Source organism: Phyllobates terribilis, unplaced genomic scaffold (assembly GCF_046119375.1).
Source record: "Phyllobates terribilis strain yellow unplaced genomic scaffold, ASM4611937v1 Scaffold_4__5_contigs__length_816908805, whole genome shotgun sequence".
Classification (NCBI taxonomy): Eukaryota; Metazoa; Chordata; class Amphibia; order Anura; family Dendrobatidae; genus Phyllobates; species Phyllobates terribilis.
Window position 1 is genome coordinate 54875638 of NW_027362764.1, and position 16966 is coordinate 54892603.

The 16966-nt window shown below is 42.8% G+C and overlaps 1 protein-coding gene across 2 annotated transcripts in view; it reads left to right on the forward strand.

Moving 5' to 3' along the window:
- The first annotated feature begins 2496 nt into the window (after positions 1-2496).
- The window catches only part of CALCR (calcitonin receptor), a 435656-nt gene continuing 421186 nt past the window's right edge, over positions 2497-16966 (forward strand). Inside the window, exon 1 of one of the 2 annotated variants that reach the window (XM_073677352.1) lies at positions 2497-3027. The gene's annotated coding sequence lies outside the window, so the exon portion shown is untranslated. The remainder of the gene's footprint in view (positions 3028-16966) is intronic. The other variant, XM_073677351.1, reaches the window with a different exon arrangement.

Here is a 16966-nt window from a genome sequence, read left to right on the forward strand (position 1 = left end):
GTGTTGGTCTCCTGCCCGGTACAGCAGGGCTGTGTTGGTCTCCTGCCCGGTACAGCAGAGCTGTGTTGGTCTCCTGCCCGGTACAGCAGGGCTGTGTTGGTCTCCTGCCCGGTACAGCAGAGCTGTGTTGGTCTCCTGCCCGGTACAGCAGAGCTGTGTTGGTCTCCTGCCCGGTACAGCAGAGCTGTGTTGGTCTCCTGCCCGGTACAGCAGAGCTGTGTTGGTCTACTGCCCGGTACAGCAGAGCTGTGTTGGTCTCCTGCCCGGTACAGCAGGGCTGTGTTGGTCTCCTGCCCGGTACAGCAGAGCTGTGTTGGTCTCCTGCCCGGTACAGCAGAGCTGTGTTGGTCTCCTGCCCGGTACAGCAGAGCTGTGTTGGTCTCCTGCCCGGTACAGCAGAGCTGTGTTGGTCTCCTGCCCGGTACAGCAGAGCTGTGTTGGTCTCCTGCCCGGTACAGCAGAGCTGTGTTGGTCTCCTGCCCGGTACAGCAGAGCTGTGTTGGTCTCCTGCCCGGTACAGCAGAGCTGTGTTGGTCTCCTGCCCGGTACAGCAGAGCTGTGTTGGTCTCCTGCCCGGTACAGCAGAGCTGTGTTGGTCTCCTGCCCGGTACAGCAGAGCTGTGTTGGTCTCCTGCCCGGTACAGCAGAGCTGTGTTGGTCTCCTACCCGGTACAGCAGAGCTGTGTTGGTCTCCTGCCTGGTACAGCAGAGCTGTGTTGGTCTCCTGCTCGGTACAGCAGAGCTGTGTTGGTCTCCTGCCCCCCTTACATTACATGTAGGACTGCGCTGCCTGGTACAGCAGAGCTGTGTTGGTCTCCTGCCTGGTACAGCAGAGCTGTGTTGGTCTCCTGCCCCCTTACATTACACATAGGACTGCGCTGCCCTGTACAGCAGAGCTGTGTTGGTCTCCTGCCCGGTACAGCAGAGCCGTGTTGGTCTCCTGCCCGGTACAGCAGAGCTGTGTTGGTCTCCTGCCCGGTACAGCAGAGCTGTGTTGGTCTCCTGCCTGGTACAGCAGAGCTGTGTTGGTCTCCTGCCCGGTACAGCAGGGCTGTATTGGTCTCCTGCCCGATACAGCAGAGCTGTGTTGGTCTCCTGCCCGGTACAGCAGAGCTGTGTTGGTCTCCTGCCCGGTACAGCAGAGCTGTGTTGGTCTCCTGCCCGGTACAGCAGAGCTGTGTTGGTCTCCTGCCCGGTACAGCAGAGCTGTGTTGGTCTCCTGCCCGGTACATCAGGGCTGTGTTGGTCTCCTGCCCGGTACAGCAGGGCTGTATTGGTCTCCTGCCCGGTACAGCAGGGCTGTATTGGTCTCCTGCCCGGTACAGCAGAGCTGTGTTGGTCTCCTGCCCGGTACAGCAGAGCTGTGTTGGTCTCCTGCCCGGTACAGCAGAGCTGTGTTGGTCTCCTGCCCGGTACAGCAGAGCTGTGTTGGTCTCCTGCCCGGTACATCAGGGCTGTGTTGGTCTCCTGCCCGGTACAGCAGGGCTGTATTGGTCTCCTGCCCGGTACAGCAGGGCTGTATTGGTCTCCTGCCCGGTACAGCAGAGCTGTGTTGGTCTCCTGCCCGGTACAGCAGAGCTGTGTTGGTCTCCTGCCCGGTACAGCAGAGCTGTGTTGGTCTCCTGCCCGGTACAGCAGAGCTGTGTTGGTCTCCTGCTCGGTACAGCAGGGCTGTGTTGGTCTCCTGCCCGGTACAGCAGAGCTGTGTTGGTCTCCTGCCCGGTACAGCAGAGCTGTGTTGGTCTCCTGCCCGGTACAGCAGAGCTGTGTTGGTCTCCTGCCCGGTACAGCAGGGCTGTGTTGGTCTCCTGCCCGGTACAGCAGGGCTGTGTTGGTCTCCTGCCCGGTACAGCAGAGCTGTGTTGGTCTCCTGCCCGGTACAGCAGGGCTGTGTTGGTCTCCTGCCCGGTACAGCAGAGCTGTGTTGGTCTCCTGCCCGGTACAGCAGAGCTGTGTTGGTCTCCTGCCCGGTACAGCAGAGCTGTGTTGGTCTCCTGCCCGGTACAGCAGAGCTGTGTTGGTCTACTGCCCGGTACAGCAGAGCTGTGTTGGTCTCCTGCCCGGTACAGCAGGGCTGTGTTGGTCTCCTGCCCGGTACAGCAGAGCTGTGTTGGTCTCCTGCCCGGTACAGCAGAGCTGTGTTGGTCTCCTGCCCGGTACAGCAGAGCTGTGTTGGTCTCCTGCCCGGTACAGCAGAGCTGTGTTGGTCTCCTGCCCGGTACAGCAGAGCTGTGTTGGTCTCCTGCCCGGTACAGCAGAGCTGTGTTGGTCTCCTGCCCGGTACAGCAGAGCTGTGTTGGTCTCCTGCCCGGTACAGCAGAGCTGTGTTGGTCTCCTGCCCGGTACAGCAGAGCTGTGTTGGTCTCCTGCCCGGTACAGCAGAGCTGTGTTGGTCTCCTGCCCGGTACAGCAGAGCTGTGTTGGTCTCCTGCCCGGTACAGCAGAGCTGTGTTGGTCTCCTGCCCCCTTACATTACACGTAGGACTGCAGGTAGCCCCCCTGCTTTCTGCATGCCATGATTCTGGTACACTGCAGCCGCACAGGAGGAGCCGGCACTCTCGGCTCTGCTACCACTGTGTAGATGGGTGGTCTCCCCATCGCCGGGCGCTCAGCAGTGGCAGGTACACCCCCTGTGGATGGAGCGGGGGCCGCGGCTCTGGTCGGGGGTGGTTCCCTCTCTGTAGCAGGAGACGCGTCTCATCCTCGCAGCCGCCGCACGATCGCTCCCATCTGCTGCTGAAACTTCTGCGTGTATAATCCCCCCGTGTCTGTGACCCCACTACCCACCCGGATTACAACTTGTCCCTCCTCTGGAGCCGCTCCGCAGGATTCTCCCCACTGGGCAGTGATGGGAAGGAGGAATGTGACTAGAAGCGCAGGTCCCTGAGGACGGGAGTCCAAGCACGGATCACGGGGGAATGGCACACGGACGAGGATCGGCTGCAGCCTGTAAGTCATCACTGCTGCTCTGGGTGTAGGGTCTAGTGCTGCACAGGAGCAAAGGCAGCACCGGGGAGAGGAGAGCAGGTAGGAAGCTGGGCATCACCAGAAGCCTTCATCATCATCATCAGCATCCTTCATGTTCCTCATTATTAGTGGTAGTTGTATTATCACTTTACAAAGTTGGTTTTCACCTCTTGGTATCTTTAAGAAAAGTGTTTTATTATAGAATTGTCAAGATGCATTTAATAATATTTACTACTACTAGCAATAATCGGAGTAGTAGTACTAATACCTCTAATACCTGCTGTCATGTTGGTCTTGACTTGTAGTGACCACATAAACATTATTTGTCCAAAATGTCCTGACTTCTGATTTACTAGCGATGATGATGATGATGATGATGATGATGAGGGCAGTGAATAGTCACTATTGATATTGGAGATTTCAGCATTATTTATTTATTTGTATTTAATTATTCCTCTTGTTTTGTTTTCTTATTTGACCTAAGTGACAAAATGAAAAAAATATTTCTCCTGAATGTCCTTTTTCTGTTAGGACTGTGAGATAAAAAATGTTATTATTATTATTACTACTACTATTATTATTATTATTATTATTATTATTATTATCATCATCATTGCAGCTATAAGTCTTATTGGACTATAATCACTACGTATATTACATGACAGTTTTATATGTCACTGCTTAGTGGGTACCACCAGCTATTTTACTATAAGTCTTCACTTCCCTGCAGACAGTCTGGTCCCTGAAGAAAAGATACAACTATTCTTCTTGTAACCCATCACATATAGAACTACCTGCCTTTATGCTGTATGTGTTACTATTAAATATTCCTCTCAATAGCTACATGTCTACCTATCTATCCATTCATCTATCTATCTATCTATCTATCTATCTATCTATCTATCTATCGACCTGGGACCTCAATGCTCTGTGCTTCATTTGCTATGTATCACTTGTCTTGCACCATGTTCTGGGGATGATTAATACCTGTATAAATCCACAATGTGTAGGAGCTGCAGTTCCAAGGTGATGCCAATGACTCTTCTACATTGTCCGGTACAGAAGGTAAACACTGTAGTATAACAGAAATCAGAGCTTGGTATAAATGTATCGAGATCTGTATTGTATGGAGGTCGGTATTGTATTAAGATTTGTGTTCTATGGAGATATCGCGCTCAGAGTTTTATAGATACATCAGTGTGGAATTCAGATCGGCATTGTACAGTGTTCACTTCTATAGGGGGATTAATGATCTATAGAGATCAGCATTGTAGATTGATCAGTTCTATAGACATCAAAGATCTTTAGAGATCAGGACTGTACAGTGATCAATGATCTCTAGAGATTAGCATTGTATGGAGAAGTGAGTTATAAAAAGATCAGAATTCTACAGGGATCAATAATCTACTCCATTATAGAGATCAGTTTTATAGCTATCAATCATCTTTTAAGATTACCATTGTATAGAGATATTTATTTTATTTTACTCACTTATACAGCGCCATTAATTCCACAGCACTTTACAGACATTATCAGCACTGTCCCCATTGGGGCTCACAATCTAGATTCTATAGCAGTATGTCTTTGGAGTGTGGGAGGAAACCGGAGAACTCAGAGGAAACCCACGCAAACACGGAAAGAACATACAAACTCCTTGTGGATGTTGTACTTGGTGGGGTTTGAACTGAAGACCCCAGTGCTGTAAAGCAACAATGCTAACCACTGAGCCACCGTGATGCCCGAGTATTGTACATGGATTAATAATCTATAGAGATCAGTGTTCTGTAGATATCAGGGTTAATTAGAGATCAGCAGGGATGTAACTACTGGGTGCAGGGATTCAAGTCAAATCCTGGACCCTGGAGCCTAGGTGGACCATGAAGGTCCTTTTGGCACATATGAGAAGACCCATACTATTATAGACCTGGAATAGCTGAGGGCCCTATTGGAGATCAGCGTTGCACAGAGATCGGCATTGTATTGCACCAGAGTCACAACTTTCCGTCAGTAAGCCAATACTGAGAGATCGTTAGGGATAATACACAAAATAGAGAAGTCGCTCCCTCCTGGCCATCACTGCTACCACGTTCTGCCATTCATTGCTCTGCCATCCATGTCCAAATATTCAACAGAGCGAGCGACTTACAGCTGCAACATCCAGGCACCTTCTAGGTAATCTGCAGTCATTCAGAAGGGTGGCCGGGATCCAAGTAGAGCGGCATGTTGGTGTCCCACTATCACCTTGGCACGTGCCCCCATTTCCTAAACAGTCAGGTGTAACAACATGATCTCAGTTATCATCATTACCTGGAGGATACAGACAGCTGAGATATGTGGAGCTGTGAATAAACAGTGTGTGGACCCCCATCCAACAGCTCCTCATATCTCAGCTTCCTAGATTCCTGCAAATCTAATATGGAAGAGAGAATTCTGGAGGACCCAAAATGTCTGTGCATTACACAGAGGGTGTATTAATATCACAGACAGCTGTGTAATGTACCATTTGACCTCTAGAGGTGCTGCAGGGAAAGCAAACACAGCTCAGTTATTCATAGAGTACAGCTGATCTCTAAGGGTCCAGGCAGCAGCACAGGCTGTAGTCAGCTTATGTCTGGGGGGATCCAGTGCTCAAGTTTATTAAAGGGAGTGTAAATATCAAAGGTGGTTTTCCAATTTATAGCTCTCCTGCACTTGTAAAATACCATTTTGTTAAGTGCCCTTTAAAGTGAATGCTTTGCTCCTGAAAGATATTTTATTACTAAGTCCTTTGGTGTCTGTGGTCACTCTAAAAGCATTATAGTGCGGAGATTTAATAGTAAAAGATTCTTGTAGACTGGATATAATAAAAGCTCATACAATATTAATAGGCTTTATACAAAAGCAATAAAAATGGGACAAAGTTCCTCCAAACATAAGCAGCGAGCGTCGAGACCTGCAAATGGTTTCTGCTCCGGTGATGAAGAAGTAAACCATTCTCCAGTTATGACCGTACATACCTGTTATACTGCCGAGCAACGTACACAGCTCCCTGCCGCCTCCTGTATTACAGCCGTATATGTGCTGCATCTTAGCTCCTGTATCACTGCTGCATCTTAGCTCCTGTATCGCTATTGCATCCTAGCCACCGGTGCATCTTAGCTCCTGTATCACTGCTGCATTGTAGCTCCTGTATCACTGCTTGCATGTTAGCTCCTGTATCACTGCTTGCATCTTAGGTCCTGTATCACTGTTGCCTCTTAGCTCCTGTATCACTGCTGCATCTTAGCTCCTGTATCACTGCTGCATCTTAGCTCCTGTATCACTGTTGCATCTTAGCTCCTGTATCACTGCTGCATCTTAGCTCCTGTATCACTGCTGCATCTTAGCTCCTGTATCACTGCTTGCATCTTAGCTCCTGTATCACTGCTTGCATCTTAGCTCCTGTATTACTGTTGCATCTCAGCGCCTGTATCACTGCTGCATCTTAGCTCCTGTATCGCTGCTGCACCTTAGCCACTGCTGCATCTTAGCTCCTGGATCACTGCTGCACCTTAGCCACTGCTGCATCTTAGCTCCTGTATCACTGCTGCATCTTAGCTACTATATCACTGCTGCATCTTACCTCCTGTATCGCTGCTGCATCTTAGCTCCTGTATCTCTATGGATCTTAGCCACTGCTGCATCTTAGCTCCTGTATCGCTGTTGCATCTTAGCTCCTGTATTGCTGTTACATCTTAGCTCCTGTATTGCTGCTGGATCTTAGCCACGGCTGCTTCTTAGCTCCTGTATTGCTGGCTGTTGCATCTTAGCTCCTGTATCACTGCTGCATCTTAGCTCCTGTATCGCTGCTGCATCTTAGCTCCTGTATCGCTGCTGCATCTTAGCTCCTGTATCGCTGCTGCATCTTAGCTCCTGTATCGCTGCTGCATCTTAGCTCCTGTATCACTGCTACATCTTAGCTCCTGTATCACTGCTGCATCTTAGCTCTTGCCTTGCGTTTGCAATGTAGCTCTAGAATTAACAGCTGCATCTTAGCTCCCATGTTATAGCTGCATTGTAGCTCTCATATTAAAGTTGCATCTACTGCTGCATCTTAAAGGGAACCTGTAGGTTGAAGTCACCTTCACAATTCTTGCATCCAATGAACTTGTAAGTTTTTGGATAGGTTCTGCTTGAATTTCTTTGCAGGATGTCAGTCGCCCTCAGAGTTGCTGTTCTGATGTGATCGGCCTCCCACCTTTATAGATATTTTGCTTGAGGATATTCCAAAGGTTCTTACTAGGGCTGAGGTCAGGGGAGGATGGTGGCCGCACCATGAGGTTCTCTCCTTTTATGCCCATATTTATTTCACATATTGCTTGAAACCTGTGGCTGCTTAATATTGTGGAACGTCCTTCTTAAAGGGAACCTGTCACCAGTTTTTTTAGTATCTCAACAAATGCCACCACTTTTTTCTGCTGTTTTACATTTCACAAATGATTACATTGCCTCCTGACTTCCCCTGTACATCTCAATAATACCATTTGATTTGGTCCCGCTGTCACGCAAGGTGAGGAAAGGCACAAGTGTACAACAACGGGAAAGGGGGAAAGGAAGCCCAACAACTAGGGAAAGTGGAAGTAGAGACCCCGAGGCAGATCTAATATCATCCTGCCTACCCTAACGTCCCTATATAGGTTCTGCACCTATTGCTGAGCTGGAACCTAATTCCTGAATGTCCCTAGAGCTTGGACCTAGATAGGGAGCGGACAGGGTGGGCACTAGTCAGGCCCCACTACAAACTAAAAACAACAAGGTAAACAAACAAAGGGGATACACTTAACTTTAGCAGACACCAGAGAGATAACGCCAACTGTCCTCCAAGGGCACCAAAGAAGAAACTAGCCGACTGCTAGTGCTCTAAGCTTGCACAGAGGTACATAGAACTATCACCGGCGACTCTCTGGAGAAACTGAGAGGTTTTAGCTACCAAGCAAGGGTATGTCAATCAGCAGCAGAAGGTGGAGGTCGCTGCTGGGTCCTAAAGGAAGAAAATGTGACTATACTACCGAGATGAGAGGATCAAGAAGGCGTCTGCAATGCCAAGCGCAGTGACCTTCTACAGCCGGTTCCAGAGCGACTGTCTGTCACACCTGACACATCTGTGACACACGCGCTGTATTTAAATGAAGCTGGTCTGATCCGATGGGCGTCCTCCTTGTGGCGTCTGTTCCTCCTGTCTGCTAGTAAAAGCCGTCCTCTGGCTCTGATTGATGTGGATGAAGTGTGTTGCGTCATCCACATAGCTGAACGAAGTCTCACGCCTGCGCAGTAGCATCGCCGGCCGCGCAAGCGCACTTTGCTCTGTCCTACTGGTGGCATGAGCATTGATGTCCTGTGCTTTACCCAAAGTAGGGCAGAGCAAAGTGTGCCTGCGCTGCCACCGATGCTACTGTTCAGGCGCGAGATGTCTTTCAGCTATGTGGATGACAAAGGACACATCATCCACATAAATCAGAGCTGGAAGACGGCTTTTACTAGCAGAGAGGAGGAACAGACACCACAAGGAGGATGCCCATTGGACCAGACCAGCCTCATTTAAATACATTTTTGAGGTGTACAGGGGGAGTCAGGAGGCAATGTAATCATTTGTGAAATGCAAAACAGCAGAAAAAAAGTGGTGGCATTTTGTTATACTAAAAAGCTGGTGACAGGTTCCCTTTAAGTCGTTATCCTTTAATTGGCCTCACCTGGCAAACTAATTATCACAGGTGTGTAATATTGATTTCAGTGATTCAAAGACCCTGAGACACAAACCATCCATGTGTTTATGTGAAAAATAAAAAAATGACGTCATTGTGACACTTAAATCCAATTTGTATAATAATTTGGAACGTGGTGTAGTCCCCGGCTTCTCTCTATACCGCTCTAGTTGATTGACAGCCACTTCTCTCTCTCTGTAAATACATGAGTGACACCTGTCAATCAACTGGAGCATTGCAGGGCGAAGCCATCAGGGAGTGGCACTGGACTTAGCACATCTCTCTATATGGTGTCCAACTTGATCCTTAAAGGGGTATGCCTATGCCAATATATAGTAGGTGTAATAATAATAATAATAATATTAGCAAATACCTTCAATTAGAAATGTAGTATAGTTCTCCTGATAAACCATGTCAGCTACCTCATGTACAGGGCATTGCAGTAGCTTAGGTATCCATGGTTATGACCACTCATATAGTGACAAGTTAGTTAGTTGCTAGTGGTTGTAACCATGAATACCTAAACTGCTGCCATGCCCTGCACATGGAGTAAGTGACATAGTTTATCAGGAGAACTATACTACATTTCTAATTGGAGGTATTTGCTAATAATATTATTATTACACCTACTACATATTGGGATAGGATCTTCGAGATGGGAATACTCTTTTAAACGATGTTATCCCTGAAACGCCGGAGCGATGCAGACAAAGATAGATACTTGATTGCAAAATTGCAGCCACGCTCTGATTCGTTCTTTGACTGACGGATCCCCTTTAAATCCTTTAGTACATCTGCATTGACGCTCCCATGTAACAGCTTATAGGGGTCTTTGTGTTTTTTGTTCAGGAGCACATTGCTCCTCAGCCACAGCTTATCTGGGGTCGGAGCGCTCCTGAAGATTGACATTTCGAACTAGCGGTATGGTCACGCCGTTGGTCCGAACTGTGCGTTCTCCCATGGAGTTAAATAAGGCGGATTGGGAGAAGTACAGGTCGGATCCAAATTATTCGGCAAGCTTCAGAGCAGCGAGAGTATGGGCTGAAACATAGAGCCCGAAAGAGGTGCAAGCTCCTAGATTAGGGTAAAGGCCACTCCGAGACAACAGAGCGGCTGGTAACCTACACAACGAGCTGTACACTATAAAATGAAAAATCCCTCCGAGAACTGTGAAAATTTTTCATAAGAGATAAATTGCAAAATGACTTGTTTTTAGACCTACTTAGTAAATTTACCCATTTAAGAACTTAAGACAACCCCTCTATGTCCCGTATCACTGCTTCGTCTTCGCTCTCGTGCTTCAGCTGCATTACATAGACCACCAGTGATCGGACTCATTTGAACTAAGATCACTGTATTTTTGACACCAGTAAACCGAAGTGTAGAGTAGATTATACTAGATTTCCTAATCTTTTGTATCAATACGTAACAAATTACAGATCTTCCACCTAAATTGTCTTCATGTGTAATAACATTTTCCTGACTCATCACCTTTGTGTATTGTAGCCACTGACTAATTCTGTAAGAAGCTTTAGTGAAACAAAGTATTTGCCTTACAAATCATTGGCTGAGTAGAAAAACGAACCCAAGTGTGAGGGGCAGCGGGAGCCAGGGGCAAAGATAAATTATTAGGGTAATATAGAAATTATTGTGCATAGGGGGCAGTATTATAGTAGTTACATTCAAGTACATAGGGGGCAGTATTATAGTAGTTATATTCTTGTACATAGGGGGCAGTATTATAGTAGTTATATTCTTGTACATAGGGGCAGTATTATAGTAGTTATATTCTTGTACATAGAGGCAGTATTATAGTAGTTATATTCTTGTACATAGAGGCAGTGTTATAGTAGTTATATTCTTGTACATAGGGGGTAGTATTATAGTAGTTATATTCTTGTACATAGAAGCAGTATTATAGTAGTTATATTCTTGCACATAGGAGCAGTATTATAGTAGTTATATTCTTGTACATAGGAGCAGTATTATAGTAGTTACATTCTTGTACATAGGAGCAGTATTATAGTAGTTATATTCTTGTACATAGGGGCAGTATTATAGTAGTTATATTCTTGTACATAGGAGCAGTATTATAGTAGTTATATTCTTGTACATAGGAGCAGTATTATAGTAGTTATATTCTTGTACATAGGGGGTAGTATTATAGTAGTTATATTCTTGTACATAGAAGCAGTATTATAGTAGTTATATTCTTGCACATAGGAGCAGTATTATAGTAGTTATATTCTTGTACATAGGAGCAGTATTATAGTAGTTACATTCTTGTACATAGGAGCAGTATTATAGTAGTTATATTCTTGTACATAGGGGCAGTATTATAATAGTTATATTCTTGTACATAGGAGCAGTATTATAGTAGTTATATTCTTGTACATAGGGGCAGTATTATAGTAGATATATTCTTGTACATAGGAGCAGTATTATAGTAGTTATATTCTTGTACATAGGGAGCAGTATTATAGTAGCTATATTCTTGTACATAGGGGCAGTATTATAATAGATATATTCTTGTACATAGGGGCAGTATTATAGTAGATATATTCTTGTACATAGGGGGCAGTATTATAGTAGTTATATTCTTGTACATAGGAGCAGTATTATAGTAGTTATATTCTTGTACATAGGAGCAGTATTATAGTAGTTATATTCTTGTACATAGGAGCAGTATTATAGTAGTTATATTCTTGTACATAGGGGCAGTATTATAGTAGTTATATTCTTGTACATAGGGGCAGTATTATAGTAGTTATATTCTTGTACATAGGAGCAGTATTATAGTAGTTATATTCTTGTACATAGGAGCAGTATTATAGTAGTTATATTTTTGTACATAGGGGCAGTATTATAGTAGATATATTCTTGTACATAGAGGGCAGTATTATAGTAGTTATATTCTTGTACATAGGAGCAGTATTATAGTAGTTATATTCTTGTACATAGGAGCAGTATTATAGTAGTTATATTCTTGTACATAGGAGCAGTATTATAGTAGTTATATTCTTGTACATAGGGGCAGTATTATAGTAGATATATTCTTGTACATAAGGGCAGTATTATAGTAGTTACATTCTTGTACATAGGGGCAGTATTATAGTAGTTATATTCTTGTACATAGGGGCAGTATTATAGTAGTTATATTCTTGTACATAGGGGCAGTATTATAGTAGTTATATTCTTGTACATAGGGGCCGTATTATAGTAGTTATATTCTTGTACATAGGGGCAGTATTATAGTAGTTATATTCTCGTACATAGGGGCAGTATTATAGTAGTTATATTCTTTTACATAGAGGGCAGTATTATAGTAGATATATTCTTGTACATAGGGGCAGTATTATAGTAGTTATATTCTCGTACATAGGGGCAGTATTATAGTAGTTATATTCTTGTACATAGGGGGCAGTATTATAGTAGTTATATTCTTGTACATAGGAGCAGTATTATAGTAGTTATATTCTTGTACATAGGGGGCAGTATTATAGTAGATATATTCTTGTACATAGGGGCAGTATTATAGTAGTTACATTCTTGTACATAGGGGCACTATTATAGTAGATATATTCTTGTACATAGGAGCAGTATTATATTAGTTATATTCTTGTACATAGGAACAGTATTATATTAGTTATATTCTTGTATGTAGGGGGCAGTATTATAGTAGTTATATTCTTGTACATAGGGGGCCGTATTATAGTAGTTATATTCTTGTACATAGGGGCAGTATTATTGTAGTTATATTTTTGTACATAGGAGCAGTATTATAGTAGTTATATTCTTGTACATAGGGGCAGTATTATAGTAGTTATATTCTTGTACATAGGGGCAGTATTATAGTAGGTATATTCTTGTACATAGGAGCAGTACTATAGTAGTTATATTCTTGTACATAGGAGCAGTATTATAGTAGTGATATTCTTGTATATAGGGGGCAGTATTATAGTAGTTACATTCTTGTACATAGGGACAGTATTATAGTAGTTATATTCTTGTATATAGGGGGCAGTATTATAGTAGGTATATTATTGTATATAGGAGGCAGTATTATAGTAGTTATATTCTTGTACATAGGGGCAGTATTATAGTAGTTATATTCTTGTATATAGGGGGCAGTATTATAGTAGTTACATTCTTGTACATAGGGACAGTATTGTAGTAGTTATATTCTTGTACATAGGGGCAGTATTATAGTAGGTATATTATTGTATATAGGAGGCAGTATTATAGTAGTTATATTCTTGTACATAGGGGCAGTATTATAGCAGTTATATTCTTGTACATAGGGGCAGTATTATAGTAGTTATATTCTTGTACATAGGAGGAAGTATTATTGTAGTTATATTCTTGCACATAGGGGCAGTATTATTGTAGTTATATTCTTGTACATAGGGGCAGTATTATAGTAGTTATATTCTTGTACATAGGGGCAGTATTATAGTAGTTATATTCTTGTACATAGGGGCGGTATTATAGTAGTTATATTCTTGTACATAGGGGCGGTATTATAGTAGTTATATTCCTGTACATAGGGGGCAGTATTATAGTAGTTATATTCTTGTACATAGGGGCAGTATTATAGTAGTTATATTCTTGTACATAGGGGCAGTATTATAGTAGTTATATTCTTGTACATAGGGGCAGTATTATAGTAGGTATATTCTTGTACATAAGAGCAGTACTATAGTAGTTATATTCTTGTACATAGGAGCAGTATTATAGTAGTGATATTCTTGTATATAGGGGGCAGTATTATAGTAGTTACATTCTTGTACATAGGGACAGTATTATAGTAGTTATATTCTTGTATATAGGGGGCAGTATTATAGTAGGTATATTATTGTATATAGGAGGCAGTATTATAGTAGTTATATTCTTGTACATAGGGGCAGTATTATAGTAGTTATATTCTTGTATATAGGGGGCAGTATTATAGTAGTTACATTCTTGTACATAGGGACAGTATTATAGTAGTTATATTCTTGTACATAGGGGCAGTATTATAGTAGGTATATTATTGTATATAGGAGGCAGTATTATAGTAGTTATATTCTTGTACATAGGGGCAGTATTATAGTAGTTATATTCTTGTACATAGGGGCAGTATTATAGTAGTTATATTCTTGTACATAGGAGGAAGTATTATTGTAGTTATATTCTTGCACATAGGGGCAGTATTATTGTAGTTATATTCTTGTACATAGGGGTAGTATTATAGTAGTTATATTCTTGTACATAGGGGCAGTATTATAGTAATTATATTCTTGTACATAGGGGCGGTATTATAGTAGTTATATTCTTGTACATAGGGGCAGTATTATAGTAGTTATATTCCTGTACATAGGGGGCAGTATTATAGTAGTTATATTCTTGTACATAGGAACAGTATTATAGTAGTTATATTCTTGTACATAGGGGACAGTATTATAGTAGTTATATTCTTGTATATAGGGGGCAGTATTATAGTAGTTATATTCTTGTATATAGGGGGCAGTATTATAGTAGTTATATACTTGTACATAGGGGCGGTATTATAGTAGTTATATTCTTGTACATAGGGGCAGTATTATAGTAGTTATATTCCTGTACATAGGGGGCAGTATTATAGTAGTTATATTTTTGTACATAGGAGCAGTATTATAGTAGTTCTATTCTTCTATATAGGAGCAGTATTATAGTAGTTATATTCTTGTACATAGTGGCAGTATTATAGTAGTTATATTCCTGTACATAGGGTGCAGTATTATTGTAGTTATATTCTTGTACATAGGAGCACTATTATAGTAGTTATATTCTTATACATAGTTTGCAGTTTTATAGTATCTATATTCTAGCAGTGATGATAATATCATTTGTGACTCGGCTCCTCTGCTCCTTACATTCCCCTATAGCGCTGTGCTGTATAATGTCCCTTGTGCTGTTTGTTGCTCACATTCTGGCTTCTTAGGACTCCTGTATTATTTTAATATTCTGTATTCTTTTTCTAGTTTGCCTTTTTCACTCCTGCAATGTCTCCATGCTCTTTTTTTTGTCTGTGGCTTTTTATTATACAGTTTAAATATTTTTAGCAATATATCTTACATTATCCTGTATTTTACAGTTATATATGAGGATATTCAGGAAGAGCTAAAAATATTTTTCACCGCAAGGTCTAGCTTCTGACTGTCTGTAAAGTCTTATAAGAGCGCATTCCAAAAAATCAATAAATCATTAGTGAATAGTCTATGAGTTGCGCTCAGCCATTAGTCTTATGACATATGATGTCTTGCCGTTTTGCATGAGATCACACTGTAAAATCGCATGTGATAAGGACACAAGAATTTTATATGATTTAGGCTGATGAGCTTTAGTTTACAGCCTCGGCTCAATCAACCTATGCAGGGTTACTCATGATATGTGGAGCCCTGGACTGGGGTTGTTAAAAAAAAATGGAAAACAGCCATGATGTATTGCAATAAGTGACATGATGCAAACCTCCCCTAGTCAGGTACGGGAGAGTGGGCTTCAAAATAAAAATGATCCCTAGTCCGTAGGGTAGGAGCTCACTTACTGATCGTCTTGGGTCTGCTTGGAATCCCAACGATCCAAACAGTGGGGCTCTGGATCCTGAGATAATCAGGCTTTGGTGGTCTTTCTAGAATGAAGCGGAGGTCCATATGCTTGACCCTGCTTCCATTTATTGTCCAAGAGACTGCTGGGAATAGCCGAGTGATGTACTTGGCTTTCTCCATCAGTCCCAAGGACGTAGAGGTCGTGTGTGTAGACCTCTGCTCCATTCCAGACAGAACTCTGCAAAGCCCAATTTTTGATATCCATAGCCAAATTTTTGGGTTCCCCAGATAGACCCCTTTCTATCAGTGAGTTATCAGTAGGATAAGAGATGACTTTGATTTGGGAACACACTGATTTGGCCACATAGTGGTCAGGGACCGCACTCTTGTTGCACGACATGCTCCTTGTGTCACAGGTGGACAGAAAGTAATTCCTGCGAATGGTGCCGGATTAGAAGCCATGAGGACTTACTAAAGCTGAAAAGAAATCAGCACATAAAATTGGCTCCCGTTTTAATAGCCCTAGACGGGATAGGCATTGGCAGATGGTGTCATCACAGAAACCCGAAGAAGCTCCACTGGTTTGGACAGAAGGTGTCAGCCTTTCTTGGAGCAACGTGGCCTCCTGGGGACTAGTGGCATGTTGCACGGTCCTTCAGGTCCCTGGTAAGACTGTTATCCCACTATGTATCCTCCAGATATTAGGGCACCTTTTCTCTTTGGAGTGGGATTGTGACATTAGTGATTCATATTGCACCTTTTTTTTTGATACTTGAATGCGAGAAAGTTGAATATTGGGTGTACAATAAAAAAGAAATAGTAAATGTTCTGTTTGACTACTGTGGAAACCAAACCATTATCTTCAGCTTTACGACTCAGTCACTACATATAAGTGACAGTCCTCTCACCGGCAGCGTAACATGCTGTATTGGGGAATTCTTGACAGCTTTTAGGCACTATAATTACCCAGGATTTGCAATAAGATAAAAGACACCTTTATACTGGAGATTATAAGTGCACTGATTTCACAGTCCAGAACTACACAACTTTTTTTTCTTGCAATGCACCGCTCTGCACGAGTGGGGATGTGATCAGTATAATGTAGAGGAGAGACCAATTTAGGGATTTTTTTTTTTGTTGCAATTGTTTTACTTTTGCACCAAGCTAGCTATATGAGACTTTTTTTTACTTTTTCTGATACATTTTACAGTATTTTACATCATTTTTATGTATGCATAATCTATGAGTAGTCCCACCTACCGTGTGTCAGTCGTAAGACTGGTGTCTTCGGCAGGGTCTTTGGGCCCCCACATGTACGCAACAGGATGCAACTGGCACTTTCTGTGCCCATATAGCTGCATCCACCACTAAAGAAGCCCTCCTCCTCCTCCTCTCATCAAAATTTTTATCCTCTTAATATATTGCAGTTATCATATTATATAGCAATGTGTACTTACAATTGCTCATTTTGCCTTTCTACCCAGATAATTCTTCTCTTTTACATTAGGTCTATGACATCAACTGACTAAGTGAATCCTTCTAAGCTCTATGTAGAAACAGGAGATCAATTTTCCCTGCAATGAGTCATCAGTTACTACAAAAGTCCCTGGCAGGAGGGTGGAGGGAGCAGCTGGGTCAGGAGGTTAAGAGGGGAATGATAAATGCAGGGACAAGAGACTTCCGGTTTCTACATAGAGAAAAGAGAAGAATTAG